Genomic DNA, 18419 nt, shown 5'->3' on the forward strand with positions numbered 1-18419 from the left:
TAAACAATGAATTGCTACTCTGATTGCCCTATTCTGCTTTTTTATTTTTTCCACAATGCCGTCTTTGATTCCTCCCACGCCTGATCACTGAAGATACAAAGTTTTGTTTGCAGTTATCCTCCAGATTGGCGTCTGGGGGCTGTGAAGGTCACGGCGTGGGGTTACTGAGGAAGCGGCGGAGTATCTGTGCAGTGCCGGTGTCACACAGAGATGCATAAAGAGTCACGGCATTAAAAAAGAGAGAGGAAGTGAATCTTCTGCTCGTCATTACTGCTTGGTGATGTTGCTGATTTTAATGGCCCCCCAGAGCATTAGCCACTGGTGGAGGGTGTGTGTGTGTATGTGTGTGTTTGTGTGTGGTTGGGAGGGTGTCAGTCGAGACTCAGCACTCTGCTTTCGCCCTCTCATTCACAGGACACAGGATGGAGGCGCAATACTACTGCGAACCAGCAGACAGATGGAGAAGCATTGTGAGTCTTTTGATTGATAGAGGGTGGGGTCAAGGCGTAACCTCTGTTTTCCATACAAATAGGCCTGGGAGGGCATTGCTGTAGGATGCTGGGGCATCTCTGACAGAAGCTTCATTCCTTTGCACGGACCAGGAAGGAGACGCTGTATAGATATGGGCCTGGAAAAGGTCCTCTGCATTGTTGCAAAGGGAATGCATCGCATGTTTATGTCAGTCGCCGAGAATTCTTCGCCTTTATTATTATTATTCTGATTCAAAGGCATTGGCAAAACCGTATTTTAAGCAGCAGGCTTTTTGACTGGGGTAGGGTACAAATCAGGAGAAGTGTGTGATATTTTTCAACATAGAAAATTAGCTAGATTGGTGTGAGCAACATCTGACATTAATAAAATAAATAAAATTGGAGACCAAAAAGAGTACAGCTTGCCCTCTTGCTTACAAACAGGCAGTGATGGACGAAGTAAACAAACCATGCACTTAAGTACTAAATAATAGTCTAGTAAAAGTGAAAGTTCTCTGTTTAAACTTTTACTTGAGTAAAAGTTACGAATGTATTTGCCTTCTTAAGTATCCAAAATAGTATGATTAATTAATACTCATTTTTGTTACAAAACCTTTTGCTTATTCAACTCAGTTTATGTGAAAAGACTAATGTTACTCTTAGCACACTAATCATCATCTATTAATAGAATGATATTAATGAGTAAAGTCAATGAGTCTTTTCAACTACTTCAAAAAAAAGTCTCCCTAAGTTGAAATACTTCAGTAAAATACAGATATTAGAGAAAAAAAAAATGTATGTACAGTAATGAACAGGTTTGGGTTTCCAAGTATCCACATATGGCAGAAAAGGTCAGGGGTCCCAATGCTTTTGTCCATATAGTGTATCACTTGAACTTTAAATGATTTAATGCATGTTAATAAAAGTATAATACAGTTTAAGTGTTAAACAAATAAATTATGTTTCAATTTTAAATAATACAGTTTATGCATTTTAAAACAATAAATACAGTTTAAAGTCACTTGAATAAGACCGTGCCAAGTTTGTTAACTGTTGTAAGCTGGTCTTATTTATCCTCTCCCTGGCTTTAGGAGAAATACCTGAGGGATCCATCTGCTTGTTTTGCCACATTAGTCCTGACCAGAATGAGATATCCATAAGAGACAACATTATATGACCACTGGCCTTGCAGGGAGGGGCAGCAACAAGTGAATACACATGCATACACATATACAAGCTATTATTACTATCATTATGAGGTTTCCTATTGTACAGCATAATCTTAAATCCTTTACAAATATAATTTCTAGAACAATAGAGACATTTAAATGGATGATACAAATTTGTAGAATACATGCAAAGAATGGTGCTACTAATTCTGATGATTTATTAACATGGGTTTTATAGAAAATGTTTTTCAGTCAGATGGACCATAATCAGGAGAATATTTTTTTCTGTGAAGATTTTTTTTTCTTTTTATCCCCTCCACATCAGAATTTTTCACCTCATCCTGCGAACATTTGCCACATATACAAACCCACACGCACACCCCCACACACACACTTGCCGCCCATCAAGAACTGTTAGCCAGGGTGAGAGTGTAACACTGACCAGGCAAATGAGGCAAATCATCCCTCTACACACATTATCTTAATCGTGTTAGTCCGGGACACCCCAAGGCCACAGCTTCTGATTGGCCCTTAGTCTCTCACGGTTCTAATGAGAAAGAGCTGGTGTCGGGAAATGTGGCTGCGCTAATTAAAGGTGCTATCTGCGAGACAATAGCTTATTTTGTTATTGCTGTAGAAAGGTGAACGTCCCAGCGGGTCTGACACCACTCTGTCCCTTGTGCACTGGCCAATTAAAGGCCCAGAGGAGAAGGAAACATGTATTAAGCATGTGTAGAAAAGATGTTTTGTAAAGGAAATAGTCCTAAACTGGAATGCTTTTGAAAATACTGTGTGTCTGTGTGTGTAATTATATATTTCTATCTCACAAAAGTGAGTACACCCCTCACATTTTTGCAACCATTTTAGTAAATCTTCTCAAGGGACAATACTGTAGAAATAAAAATTGGATATATTTTAGATTAGTCAATGTGCAGCTTGTACAGGTTTACGGTCCTCTACAAAGAACTCAACATACAGCCATGTCAAATCTGTGTCCAAAGTGTTAATATTTTGCGTGAGCACCATTGTTATGTAGCACTGCTTTAATCCTCCTGGGCATGGAATTCACCAGAGCTGCACAGGTTGTTGCTTGGATCCTCTTCAATAACATCACAGAACTGCTGGATGTTAGATACATGGCACCTCCACCTTATTCCTAATTCATGCTCCTGGACAGATTGTCTTCAGCAAACTGTTTGCAGGCTTTCTTTTGAGGACTGTTAAGAGTAAAACCCGTTTTTAAGAACCTCTGTATGACCAATCTTAACCTAGGTCATCTTGGTGGAGAGCAACAATTCTAATTCTCAAATCTTTAGAGAGTCTTTTCCATGCGGTGCCATGTTGAACATCCGGTGGTCAGTAGGAGAGAATTGGACTCAAAGCACCACATTTGAACTGCTCTAATACAAGATACACAAATGTATATGGTTCTGTCGAGCAGACAAAAACATGAACATGATGAAAAGGGCATGTGACTTTGCATGGTTATTAAAAGACATACAGCTGTTATTAATTAGGGTGTACTCTCTTTTGTTGGCAGTTATTTAGATAATAATAGCTGTATGTTGAGTTATTTTTAGAGGACAATAAATCTGTACTGCTGTACGAGCTGCACATTTACTACCCCAAAATATGGTTGCTGAAATGTGAGGGACAGTACAGACCAAAAGTTTGGACACACAAGGTGTCCAAAACTGAGCAGCTATTTTATGTGCTGGGTTACTAATCAGAAGGTCCAGGGTTCAAGCCCCGGTATCGCCAAGATGCCACTCTTGGACCCTTGAGCGAGGCCCTTAACCCTCTATGCTCTAAAGGCGCCGTATCATGGCTGACCCTGTGCTCTGACCCCAACTTCTAAACAAGCAGGGATATGCGAAGAATGAATTTCACTGTGCTATAATGTATATGTGACAAATAAAGGCTTAATTAATTAATAATATAAAGTCGAGTTTATTCAAACCTGCTATATATTTTTGGGTTGCAATAAATTTTTTAAAGAGTCTGCTCTTATCAGGTATTTCTTTGAGAGGAGAGGAACCTTATTTATTCATTTATTTATTTATGTATTTTTTGAGCTTTATTTGTCACAAAATTCCAATTTGCAGCTTATAAATGAGCTAATATCGCTTTTCCAGTTAACATCGAACCATATATCCGAGCTTCCAATTTCACTATTTTGGTCCCACAAACACTGTAGTTGGATGTGAATCAGTGTTTACAGATGAAGACGTCTTATTTGTCAAAATCCTGGCATCTACACTTTACATAAGGATTAAGTGTCAGTCTCCTCTACGCTCTCTTTTACACATGAAAGGAGGCTCATAAAGATGATTGAAAGCTCTGTACACACATTTGTCCATGCGTTCGCTCAAATTATACATAATGACTCACACACACACACACTTCACAGTCAATTGAATTCGAGGCAGTGCTTATTGCAGGAGATTCTTTGTGAATATGGCGTATATTTATGTGATTTAAATTGGTGTTCTAGCCATGTTTTGTTAGGTTTGATTGGGTTATGGTTGTTTGTTGCTCAGTAGTCAGGCGATTCCATAACTGGGGCCACCATTTAATTCAATTTTATTCAGTTTTATAACAGTGGATTTTGTCTCAAAGCAGCTTAACAGAGATAAGTTTTAAAACTATACTGGAATTTAAAGGTTAGTGCCTAATTGTTTATCCCTTATGAGCAAACCAGTGGTATTCATAGCAAGGAAAAAACTCACTGAGATGGTAGGAACGTTGAAAGGAACCGAGAGGAACTCCTAATCTGGGTGGCACCGAAAGTCTATTTATTATAAATAAAATTTAGTCCTTGTAACGGCATTTGGCAGAGTCCATTATCCAGGGCAACTTACATTTGTTGTATTCATACAACTGAGCAGCTATGGGGTTAGGGGGCCTTGTTCAAGGGCCCAGGAGCTTGATGTGGCTGGGATTTGAATTGACAATTTTCAAAGTCCACTAAGCCACCACCATCATTGTGGTCCCTCAATAACAGGTTGCATTTGAGTTTTAAAAGAGTAAAAATGATTAAAATATTTGTAATATAATTTAATATGTAGGTAACACTATAGATAATTTACATATATTATGTTTTTCTTGATTTTTCTGTAATCTCTTGGAAATTTATTTGATGCAGCTTCCTGTTGAAATAACTTTATATATTACTTTATAGTTATTTTTAATTAATTACATTTTTTATATTTTATTTCTATTTTAATGTACATGTTGGACAGTTGTAACAAGCATTTCGCTAAATATCGTACACTGTATGAATGTATATATGACAAATAGAAATTTGATTTGATTTGAAATATAACTTATGGAATATTCCAAAAAATGCTGTTTTCTGCTCTTAATATATATTTATTTAAACTAGCGTATTATGATACTGTATGTCTTTTATGTTTCCTTTTAAACACCATTTCTAAATGTAATATCGGTGTCCCAGAAATGGCTCCCTAATTTACAAGGATATCAACACATGGGCTTTGAGAGTCCAATTTACTCTCGAATCATCACAGCAGCAATCTGAGCAAGCGTACATGGACATTGTCTCATGGCACGCCCCGATTTGTTTTTTTGGTAGCTCTTGGTAGTAAAAAAAAAAAGAGAAAATCAAACATGGTGCAGGCAAGTGGTTGGCTGAATGGAGCTAATAAAATTGTTTGTCCATGTGCTGAAGGGTGTGTGAGATTTGTCCCAAACCACTGCACCCTTTGTAGCTGCTCGAGTGGGTGTGAGCGTCCAGCTAACAAAGCTCATCGGAGCACGTAGCACTTATTTCGCTGGCCCGGCCCCCGTTTAACTCACATGTCATTACAACCTGTTAAACGGACAAAGCCTTCGTCTCGCCTCGTCATCGGTCGATTAGTGGAATTTTGCTTTTGTATGATCCCGAGAAGTATTGCTGCGTGACTTTTCTGCAGCGGCCAAAGGGCTCAGAGCAAATATTTTCTTCTTTTTTTTTTTTGCTACCAAGCAAAATTAGAAGGTACAGTTTTCATTTAGCGGGCCACTTGTCTTCTGGCAGCGATATATAAACTGTCACAGCATGAAATCAATTTTCTGCCTTGGTTCATTTAGAATCGGAGGTTTCAAGCGCATTAGTATTGCAATTAGAAGGCTCATTGCTATGGGAGCCTAGTCCTGGAGTGAGGGAAGAGAAATTAAGAGACACTGAAAAAAAGAAGACAAAAAAGAGATTCCTTCATCATGCTGCCACTTGTGATCCTTTCTTTCCTTTCTTCTTCTTCTTCTTCTTCTTTTTTGCTCTCAGACCCTTCAGCTTCAAGGAGGTGATGGGGCCAGCGGCCCTAATCGCCACAGATAATAAATTTATCAACTCTTAAAGTTCGGCGAGGGCTGAATGGAGCTGGCCCCAGCCATTGAACGCGAGCAGATTACTCACGCTTAGTTGGCTCTAGGTAGGCTTTGGCAAGGCTCCCTGCCAAGCCCAGGAATGGGCCTCCATTGAGCTCCATTCACCAGCTCCTGACACAGAGCATGCTTTTATGGCAGGCTGCTTTATTATTAGAGGATCCCCCCACCCCTTAACACCCCACCCACCCTGGCGGCCCACCCTAGGCTCGTCCGCACTATACTCTTTCTTCTGCGCTAAGAAAAGGTTATCCCCTACCTTAATCTATACTGCAGAGAGGATCAGAGAGAACGAAAAGGGGTGTTGGAGGGGCGCGAGAGCTTCGTTCAGGAATCCCTCCGAGTCCACCTCCTAGGGATTCCCCCTCTTCTCTCTAGCCCTCTTGCAAAGTGCCAATAGGCTCTGGCAGAGGATTTGCATCCCAAATAGGTAACCTGCAGGTCTCCTCTATGAAGACATCAGATCAAAGATCAGCCAGTCAGGGTGCTGCTAAAACGTTAAGGAGGCCGGCACGTAGACAAAGCAAAGGGATGAGTGCTGACCGCGGCCTCAAGAGAGAGGGGGAAAAAAACACACTGGGATACCTAATCCAGATTAGGAGTGGATTAGGGTGTTCACAATGCCTCTGGATTAATTTGAAAGTCACACAGACTCCATTTTTTTTTATTTTTGTGTCTTAAAAGTTTTCTTTGAAATAAAAAAAAACAATCCTTAAATCCTCTGCCCCAACACTTTTTCCAATCCTTTGGTTTGTTTGTTTCAAATCAAACTTTGGAAGGCTGCTCCATAAAAAAGGCAACTCTTTTCTAATGCATAACCCTTGATCATAAAATCAAATTGATGTGTAATGAGCGTCAGGGTCCATTGTTCGTTATACAAACATTTGGTTAAAGGTTTTAAGCGGTTGTAGAGTTTTTGGATGCCACCATTTAACCACAAGGGTGAAAAAAATCCCTTTCCAACTCGAATCCATTTGCCCTAAAGGATTTGCCTTTTTCGTGAAGTATAAACGTATTGAAAATTGATTGAGCTGAAAAACGTGAAAATCTAAAATAAAGTCAGATGAAGTCTTTTATGTGTGAAAACGTTATCAGCTTCTAAGGTGATCATTGAATGATGTGACAGGTTTTGCTTATTATGGGCTGGCAAAAATGTGGTTGCACAATTCATGTCGGATTTCATTGCCAAAACTTGTTCCATTTGTTTTTCTGACATTTTCAGACATTTTGTAAAACAAAAATGTCAATTGATTAGCAGTATGAACTGGGTGTAAGAACATGGAGCACCAAGTGCTATCATCCATTTGTCCATTTTCCGATATCGGTGCCAAATTCCTCTTTATCGCCTTGCCGTCTGTGATACTTGGACCCATAGTTTTAATCAGCTTTCATCAGAAAGACACAATGACAGAAATGAACCCTTTGGCTATCGGCGCTCGCGCCTGCCGCCGGAGTCCCATGTCGACTCACAGCTGTTTCAATTGGGGTATTTTATGATATGATTCTATTTGGTATCAATCGCTGTCCAGGTGATGCGGAGCCCATACCAGAAGCTACTCCGGCGCCTTGCCGCCTGCACTCTACACCCCGGCGCCTCGAATGGCACTCGTGTTCGTAATTAGCTCGCTCTTCAGTGCTCGCTGATATCCTCCTAGCTCATGTCATTATCTATATGAAATACGCTCGGTTGGAAGAATGCGATACAATGTATTTGGAACAAAAGCGACAGTGTATAATGTGTGCTTTTCCCTTCTCAGGACGCAGCGCCGAACAAAAGCACCGCGCTCCGGATCTCTCCCAGGCTAATTTGCGCCTTCGGAGTGGTGTTTAGCCCAGCGGGCACGGAGGGCGCTTTTTTATTTATCCAAAGTTTCGAATGCTGCTTTTTGACAGCTGCTTAAATACAGGTTTGGTGTGGTGCATCCCAGTCCGGTTCTAAAGGTGAATTTAATTAAGGCGTCAAAAAGCAGAAAATAAAGCTTCACACGTTCCTTAATTGATGGCTTTCGGGAAGCAGGTCTTCTTTGAATTAGGACATTCAACCCTCGTATGCATAATGGGTTTTGTTAAGAGCAAAGGGTCCAAGCATAACCAGTATAATGTTAAGTGTGAAAGCTGTATTACGAGTGAAGAAGAGGCTCAACCATGTCGAGGTGTGTCTTGGGCCTGAGGACGACACTGGAAGCACAAGACAGCGGCCATATGTTCAGGGATATGACTGACATTCAACAAATGTCACCTGTCAATAAAATTCATCATCCGCTCCAGCATGCAACGAGGAGCTGATGTCTGGGACGTGACTCACGATCGTGGCCTTTCAGAGAAGCCCTGATTCAAATCACTTAATGATGAGGGTCGGGGGGATAATCAGACATCCAGAAAACATAAAGCATTTCAGCTGTTGTGGTGAATCACAGCCTGCACAGTTTCATCTAACAATAACAACAAACGTGGTAACGTTGAGCATTATTCTTATGTGCTTTAAAAATCGTGTCTGTCTGTTTGTTCAGCTACATGTCTGTGTCTGAAATTCGGTCTTACTGACTGTCATTCTGTCTGTCTGTCTGACTATTATTCTGGCTTTCTTTCTAGATTTCTTTCTGTCTGATTGTCTGTCTTTCTGTCTGTCTGACTGTTGATCTGTCTGTTTTTCTAAATTTCTGTCTGTCATTCTGTCTGTCTTTCTAGATTTCTGTCCGTCTGGCTAACAGTGTCTGTATTTCTAGATTTCTCTCTGTGTGGCAGACTGTAATTCGCTCTGTCTTTCTAGATATCTGTCTGATTGTCGTTCTGTCTGTCTTCATAGATTTCTGTCTGATTGTTTCTGTGTCTTTCTGTCTGTCTGTGTGTCACTGTCTGTTTTCTTTTGTCTCTCCTTCTTTCTTTCTGCCTGTCTGTCTGTCAGTCAGTCTTTCTCCTTCTTTCTGTTATTTCTTCCTACTTGTGTTTCTGGCTGTCTGTGTATCATCACCGTCTCTGTCTATTCTTGTACCTATGTCTTTCTGTCTGTCTGGCTGCATATCAGTCTTTCAGTCTGTCTTTCTTCTGTCTCTCTGTGTTTGTGTCTGACTTTCTGCCTCTTTATATTTCTCTCTTCTCCTATTTCTCTTTTCTCATTTGTGTCTCTGACAGAGGTCCATTTCCCAGGTGAAGTAATGAGTGTGTGTGTGTGTGTGTGTGTGTGTGTGTGTGTGTGTGTGTGTGTGTGTGTGTGTGTGTGTGTGTAAGAGAGAGCTTCAATGTTTGCCAGGCAGCTTGTCTCTCAGGTGAAGATGCTGCGCTGACTCAGCTGTGTAAAATTTATTAACGTAAGAGAGAGAGAGAGAGAGAGAGGAGGAGGGAGGAAGGAGAGGGGGAGAGGCAGATCAGGTGTGCTCTGACTGAAGCCCTCATTAATGGCCCTTCATTATCTCTGATTTAAAGCTGAAGTGCCGAGGAGGTGTCATCTCGTAACGGACTTCATTAAAGCTTTAATTTTTTCCAGAAGGTAAGAGAGGCTGGCGTAATGAAGCCATCACAGGCTCAGCACTATTCACCCCTTGTTAGGTACTACACACACACACACACACACACACACACACACACACACACACACACACAGAGCATGAGTGGCAGACACACATACACGATTCTCGTCGCATGAGAATTAACAATATTGTTCTTCCTAATATTATTACAAACCTCGACACTCATGCTAATATTTTATGATCTGTGCATTTAGCAGAGTTTTTAATGTGGACAAAGCAATATAGATATTTTATCCTGAGTTAGATCTTTATAATTTTCCTGTTAGCCTATACAACTGCTTAACACCAATTTAGCTAATTTTGGGATGGTGCTCATGTGACTTTAGCTTATAATATATTTATGTATTTATATATTTATATATATATATATATATATATTTATATATTTATATATATATATAATAGTAACAAAACTCACAATAGTGACTACACCCCTCACATTTCGCCAACCATTTTGGTAAATCTTCTCAGTACTTTTGGTAAATGCTCAGTACTGTCCTCAGAAAAAACTCAACATACAGCCATTATTGTCAAAATAGCTGGCAACACAAATGAGTACACCCTAAATAATAACAGCTGTTCCTCATGTGACTGTGCACACATGCCCATTCATCATGTTCATGTTTTTGTCTGCTTGACAGGACCATACCAATTTGTGTATCTTGTATTAAACTTTGGTGCTTTGAGTACAATTCTCTCATACTGACCACTGGATGTTCAACATGGCACCTCATGGTAAAGACTTTCTGCATTTTTTAAGAATTAGATTTGTTGCTCTCCACAAAGATGGCCAAGGCGATAAGAAGATCAGTAACACCCTTAAACTGAGTTATAGTACAGTGGCCAGGATCATACAGAGGTTTTCCAAGACGGATCCACTGAACAGCCTCTTCTGAAACTGACTCACAAGAAAGTCAAACAGTTTGCTGAATACAACCTGTCCAAGAGCATGAATTACTAGAGCCATGTCCTGTGGTCTGATGAGACTAATATAAGCTTGTTTGGCTCAGATGGTGTCCAGCATGTGTGGCGACGCCCTGGTGAGGAGTAACAAGAAAATGGTGTCTTGCCTACAGTAAAGCGTGGTGGTGGTAGTATTATGGTCTGGGGCTGAATGAGTGCTGCTGGTACTGTGGAGCTGCAGTTCATTAAGGGAAACATAGATTCCAACATGTATTGTGACATTCTGAAGCAGAACATGATGATACAATATGGTACAGATGGTTCGCTTTTATTTCTTTGGTTCAGACAGACTTCTAACACATGGCCCTTTTATAAACAGGCATTTGTAGCGCATAAAAGAAAAAAAATTAAATAAAACCAGACGTTCTTTTCCTGTTCTATGAGACCTCGAGCAAGGCCCTCAACTTAACCCTTAACTGCTCTGCATAAGGGATTCTGGCAAAAATGTCCAAAATCTAGTAGAAGAGTAGAGGTTATTATAACAGTAAATGGGAACTAAATGTGGAAATGGATGTTTAAAAATTACATAACAATCTTATGGTCAGGTGTCTACAAACATTTGTCTACATAGAGTTTAATGAAATACTTTAATAAAACCTCAAAGATGAGTAATAACTGCCTAAATAACCATAATTATAACTCCAGTGACTGTTTTATCAACATTGCCATCATCATCATCATCATCATCATCATCATCATCAGCCACCCTGTGCCTCCCTCGCTAATCTCCTCCAGCGTTTATCTCTTCCGCCTGGCTTGCCACGTCCAGCCGAGTGTAAGAGTTTACTGTGTTAGTTGTTCGAGGTCAGAAAGCGTGCTGAACGCTCACCTCTGCACTTCTCCTGTTAGGAGTGTTTTGGATTTTCCGCTGCACTACGGGGCTATGGAGAAACCTCCAGAGGCCTCGAGCAGCAGCAGAGGAAAGTCGTGGCCAAGCAGCACGCCAGTAAACAAGCCAAATCATCATCCTCTCCATCTTTTCCTCTTTTCTGCTTCTGCTAATGTTTTGGACTGGGATCTGTAATAAACTTGCCCACACACACACATTTGTTAGGGGAAGGTCGCATGAATTAAAGTGCATCATCGTTACTGTGGAAAATTATGTCACAACACGCTGAGCACAAACTGAGTATAATGAACAGTGAAAAAGTGTTTCGACATCAACCGATTATGCATGGAATACACAATCTTAGGTGAAAAATCGTAGGAAAATCATCACTTAAGCTGGAAAAATGCACTCTGGTGGGTGTAATTTAACATTGTTAAGTTCCAAAAACAGCAGTGCAAAAGTGTTTTTATTTATTTATTATTCTTTTCTTTCTTTTTTTTTTTTACCACCAGAGAAATTGGTCTAAACTGACTGTGCTCTGTTACATTCTGTATTTTTTCTGCCATGAGAAAGACAATTTTTAACACTACTGGACATGAGGATGAGGATTAGTTTCCCTTTTGAGTCTGGTTCCTCTCAAGGTTTCTTCCTCAAGCCATCTGAGTACATTTTTCCCCGCCACAGTGACCACTGGCTCACTCATTAGGGATAAACTTACAATTATAAGGAACAATCATTTACATTATTTTATAAGCTCTTAATCTCTTTAAAGCTGCTTTGAGACAATGTCCATTGTTAAAAGCGCTATAGAAATAAAAATGAATTGTAGTAAAATACAGGTCTTCAAAAGAAAGGGGAAAAAAGTGCCATTTAGCTGCTAGAAAAACTTCTGAATATATTTGTCACGTAAACTATTTGGACAAAAGTTTGTCCAAAAAAAGGTTTGACTATAAGATTCCCATGTGGGTTTTTTTTTTAACATCCAATTCCACATTTTGTCCCCATTTGCTGTTCCTCCACTCTTCTGGGAAGATGTTCCACTTGATTTTGGAGTGTCCCTGTGGAAATTTGCGCTCATTCATAACACCCAAAAAGGTGTTAATACACTCAGGTACGGTTGTAGGTGAAATGAGGAGTCAGAGTTCGAATTCATTCCAAAGGTGTTCAGTAGGGTTGAGGGGTCAGGGCTCTATAGCAGGAGATCCTCCACTCTGAACTTATGTAGAGCATTTCTTCATAGAGCTAGCTTTGTGCAGGTTTGGATCTTCTAGTTCAAGTGAAGGGAACATTTCAAGCTACTGCATCCAAAGAAGTCAATTGTGTGACTCCAACTCCAAGGAATCACATATGGCTGAAAAAATCAGGTATTCCAATAAATTTCCTATAAAGTGTACATAAACATACCCAGAACAGTATAACTATAATATTGTTTGTTAATAAAAATCATCAAATAAAAATAATAATTGCAAAGGAATCTTTACTTTTGGGTAGTAATAGAACAATTACACTCTTTTTAATCATGTTAACATCGTGGATTGTCGTGTTTGTTCCTATATGTTTTTTAATTAATTTATTATATAATAAAACTTATTTGCTTCTTTATTACTGGAATTAATACACACATTTCCTTTCCAAATTTTTGTCACACTCCAAATCTTAATAAATTACCCTGAAAGTGACTCTAAAAGTTGCAAGATTTTTTTTTCTTTCCAAAACACCAATACAAAACTGTAAAATATTTCATTTTGTATATTTGTTCCTTTTTCCTCCTTGGGCCTTTTAAAAGGGGAAAGGATGTGGTGTGATCCTGTAATCTAAAACCATGTGTCACATGAGGATGTGAACAAAATATATATATATATTGTGTGTGTATTACAAATATATATATATATTAGTGTCAGGATATTTTAATTTTCTTTTACTATTGAAAACTTGAGTATATTTAGGATTATAAATGTTATATCATCTTTATATATGGATTATAAATGGAGATCATCTGGATCTGGATAATGTAATGTCTATCTAATGTAGATAATTTTCAAACTTTACTCAGGTTGGCAATGGTGGATGAAATGCATGACTCCTGTGCTTGAGTACTAATCACTGCTTAAATATGATTTCTTTAAAATTTAAACTTCTCTATTATTTCTACATTAAGTATTTCATTATCTTGCATATCAGACCTTTAAATGTAGAAAATGTTCTATAGCTGACTGACTTTACTAACACCCTTGAATGACCACAAAATCTTCTCAGAATGGTGAAAGTTATTATATCAGCAATAACATATAGTAATATTAATGCACATACAAATGTTATGGTCAGTTGTCCACAAACATTGTCTATATAATTAGTGTGTATGTGAATAATGGATGTAGTTTGGTGTTTCATTCTCCTGCACATCAGAACTTTATAAGGAAGGAGCTTTCTATAGTTTCAGACACACAGTGGGAGAAAAACAGAACCATGGGGTTTTTGCTTATGTTCTGACTACAACTTCTCACTTTACACTCTTTAAAGTAACAGCATGTTTTTCTAAAATGTACTGGAGTACAAAAATATAGTACACATTGTGTAGAAAATAAAAATCCCAAAAAGAAGTAATGACACTTGGAAAACAATTGAATACAGTTTTGACACAAAAACCCTTAGCAGTTTCTCTAAACTGTTTCCCCTCCTGGGAACTGCTATGTTCTCTATTCACAATACGGACTAAGCTCAGTAATTATCTTGGCTGTGGAAGACTGTGATGGCCATCAGCATGGTGTGTTTTTGGCATCTCTCTCCGTTTTCGTTCTCATGCGGACCCCTCTGCTGCCCTCCCGGCCTAGCGTGCCAAACAAACAAAAAAGTTGTGACTTGCTTTTGTACAGGGGCCAGCCTTTGTAAAAAGAGGTCTAGACAGTCGATTACTTTCTCCACCAGGCTTTGTCTCGCAGCTCCTCGCGTGGGCCGCTTTTAAACAACAGATGACGGTGTTTGCCAAGTGTCACAAAGTAAACTCACACCGTGCGTTTGTTTGCCGAGCAAACACGAGTTAAAACGCCGTTTCAGAGTCAAGCAAGAGAAGCTCTGCGTCTTTGATTCTTCCCTTTAAACAAACACGGTTTGCGACTGTGCTAAATACATGCTGAGTGCTGATCTGAGAGGATTTGTTTGCTGTGGGAAAAAAGGCAGCAATTGGCTGCTAATTAGGTGACGTGTTTTACCTCAGCTGATGGACATATAACCCCCATCGTCACCTTTTAGCGTTTATGTATAGCGATAGTGTGTGCAAACATGGCGACATTTACAGTTTGCCTGTAGAATTTAGAGGCACCTGCAATCCAAACTCACCAAAGAGAAAAACTCATTCCCTGAAGAGGAAAGGACATGAGACATAAAAATTATGCTAACTTTCATTTCGTTTTAACTTTAACGTATGAGTTCACAAATTTTTGTCTCATGAGCCAATAAGATTTAAGTGGGCAGGACTGTTTGCATGATAAAAAAAAAAATGGAGGAGCTGCGAATGATTAATGCAGTATTGCCACCTCTGTGTATGCTAATGTGTGTTAATGTAGCATGTCGTTCAGAAGGCTTAAAGAGGATGTGCATGCCACCATCCACCAAAAGTGTGTTGATGGTGTTCGAGTGTATAAATCCCTCTCCCTTTTAACACTTGCGTAATGAAAAGTATGCAGGATGTATCTCTCATGAGGGTTAACGAGCCTCCATTATTTTCCATATTCCATTGGACGGTGTTAAATATTAATCTGCTGCAGTATTAATGCGACGTGGCTCATCGGTCAGGGTGCTTTGTGAAAGTTTGTTTTTTTTGCAATGTTCTTTGTAGACTGACTACAAATATTTACCGAGAAAAAAATTTGATGTGGGTCATTGGGCAATACTTTTACTAACATAGAACAAAGGACAGGGTTAGGGTACATGACAATGGATGAATAGAACATGGATCATGAAGATGAGACCATGGTATCTTAGGTTTAATGGGGCTTGTCAGGTCATTAAAAAATATTATAACACCAGGACCCCATTCTTGCCACAATATGACTCCAGTAACAGTACAAAAGTATTTGATTTTAAATAGATGTAAGTATCCGCAATATATCGACAGATGTTTTGGGACCTCTGACTTGTCAAACCATATTCAATTCAATTCAGTTTTATTTGTTGAGTGCCTTTAACAATGCACATTGTCTCAAAGCGGCGTTACACAGATAAAGCGGTTATACGTTACTATAAGTTTGTTTCCCGTAGTTTATTTATTAATTATCCGTAATGAGCGAGCCAGTGGCGACTGTGGCAAGTAAAAACTCACTGAGACTTCATGAGGAAGAAACCTTGAGAGACTCGAAAGTGAACCTCATCTTAATCTGGTTGGCACCAAATATCCATTCATCCATATGTGGTTCTTTCCCAAACTGTTACCACAAAGTAGGAGGCACACAATTATATAAAACGTCTTTGGGTGCTTTAGCATGACAATTTTTCTTACGCTTGAACTAGGAGACCAAAACCCATTCCAGCCTGACCGTACCCCTGTGCACAAGTCTATCTTCATGAAGATATGCTTTACATTGGTTGGAGTGGAAGATCTCCTGCTATAGAGCTCCAGGGAATTGGAGCACTGACTGCACCCCAGACCACCTCACCTATATCAGTACCTGACTTCACTAACTCCCTTGTGTCTCCACAATTACACACCAAAATCTAGTGGAACATCTTTCTAGAATAGTGGAGGTTATAATAACAGCAAATAGGGTGGAATGTGGAATGGGATGCCCAAAAAGTACAGAAGAATCTTACTTTGAGGTGTCCACCAATGTTTTTCTTACAACACACTCTCACCAGAACCAAACTGAGGGGTTTTCACTTTATTTCTTTGCTGCAGCTTCTAATTTAACGCTCTTGATTTCCACTTTACTGTAGTAAATGTACGTCAAGTTTTTCTGGAATGTAGTGGAAGAACAACACAGATTTTTATTTTTTTCTTATGGATAAATCTTCCAGAAGTAGAATTTTCTTGAAACCAACAGTGAGAATCATTTCTAAAAAATATTTTTTTTAACTTTAGGATCCCTTTTACGAAGTTGGAACACTGATGAACCTCTCCTCATAACTGATCTCTCACTCTTCAGCTAAGATACCTGTAATAGTATGCCCCATACAGTGTCCCTCATACAGTGTCACTCATACAGGGTTTATCACATCCATAATATTCACACATGTGAACCTTATACCCTCTATAGCTTCAGCACAAGAAATTGGGTGCTAGCGCATATGTGCATGCGTATGTTGTTTTTCTGGACGGCTGTTTTGCGTGCAGACGTCGCTGTACATTGGGGGTCAGGGGGCGACGGAGATGAAGAGTCAGCTGGAGAGGCATATGGACGTGTTTGGCTTGGAGTACGGACACACTGTGCTCAGCTCCGGCTCCAAATGCACCCACAACTGTGCTATAGGCAGGAGGCGGTGGGGAAGCCCTGCGCCGAGCGTGCTCTGAGGACCCGGGACGGCGTCCTGAGCAGATGCTTTTAATGAGAAGACATTCTGGGGCTCGGTAGTAACCGTGAAAATATGTGTAACTTATGAACACATAAGACTGACTTTGTTACTGTTATTTAATATAAAATATAATTACTTTGAGGAGGTGTGGATGCACATATGTGATGGGTCTTTCATGAATGAATCATTCATTTCGAACGAGTCTTCAATGTGATTCAGAAGAACGAGTCGTCTCAAAGAGTGATTCGTTCATTTTCTACTGGACGCGCTTGGGCAAAGCATCACAAAATCCCTGTAGGTTACATACAGGAAACTGAATTGAGTAGTTAATCTCATGTCATCTGGTCCGAATCGTTCGTTCTTTTGTCACGTGACTCCAATAGACACTACACAATGCAATGGAAATATTTTTTTTGTCTGAATCTTGACATTATTGTTACAATACTTAAGAGAGTCACATGACAAAAGAACTAAAGACACAGACCAGAAGATACAAAAGACAAGCTACTTATTCTGTTTATCATAATTTCATTATTGGAACTATAGTCAAAGTTTGTGTATGTACGTGTTGCTGGATCTGCTAATTAAAAATGTAACATTTGATTTGATTTCTGAAGAAGAAACCATATGTAGATACACTAATATTGAAAAGGAAAAACAGGGGAGAAAAAGTGTGGCTCCCAAAGCATGAATGTTTCATCAGCTGTGGTGCTGCAGTGCTGTGCTGCTGAAAGCCTGCATCTCAGCCTGTGCTGCCATAATTCAACTGAAAGTTTAATCACAGCACACTGTGTGTGTGTGTGTGTGTGTGTGTGTGTGTGTGTGTGTGTGTGTGTGTGTCGGAGACAACTTGTGTAACATCTTATATGAGAGAAATAGAATGAGTGTGTTGAACGAATGTGTGTGTGTGTGTGTGTGTGCAAAAGCAAAAAAAGTAAGAAAATCCAAGCTTGTGTGTTTATGTGTGTGTGTGTGTGTGTGTGTGTGTGTGTGTGTGTGTGTGTGTGTGTCGGAGACAACTTGTGTAACATCTTATATGAGAGAAATAGAATGAGTGTGTTAAGCGAATGTGTGTGTGTGCAAAAGCAAAAGAGCAAGAAAATCCAAGCTTGTGTGTTTGTGTGTGTGTGTGTGTGTGTGTGTGTGTGTGTGTGTGTGTGTGTGTGTGTGTGTGTGTGTGTGTGCGTGCATGCGTGTGTGTGTGAAAGACACCTTACATGAGAGAGACCAGGCATGTTACATTTTATAACAGAGAAATTTGTGTGTGTGTGTGTGTGTGTGTGTGTGTGTGTGTGTGTGTGTGTGTGTGTGTATGTGTGTGTGTGTTTGTGTGTGTGTGTGTGTGTGTGTTTGTGTATGTGTGTCTGTGTTTGTGTATGTGTGTGTGTAAAATAGCCAGCCACATGGCGGCCTGAGTATGGTTTGCTTTGGGCAGGGCAGTATAAAGGGGAGTTGTTGGGGGCAGCAGCCTGCACACACAGAGTAACAGTGGGGAGAGTGGAGCGCTCGGCATGCTGGGTAGACGCCAGCACGTCCAGACACACACACACACACACACACACACACACAC

This window comes from Silurus meridionalis, chromosome 5, assembly GCF_014805685.1.
Source record: "Silurus meridionalis isolate SWU-2019-XX chromosome 5, ASM1480568v1, whole genome shotgun sequence".
Lineage (NCBI taxonomy): Eukaryota > Metazoa > Chordata > Actinopteri > Siluriformes > Siluridae > Silurus > Silurus meridionalis.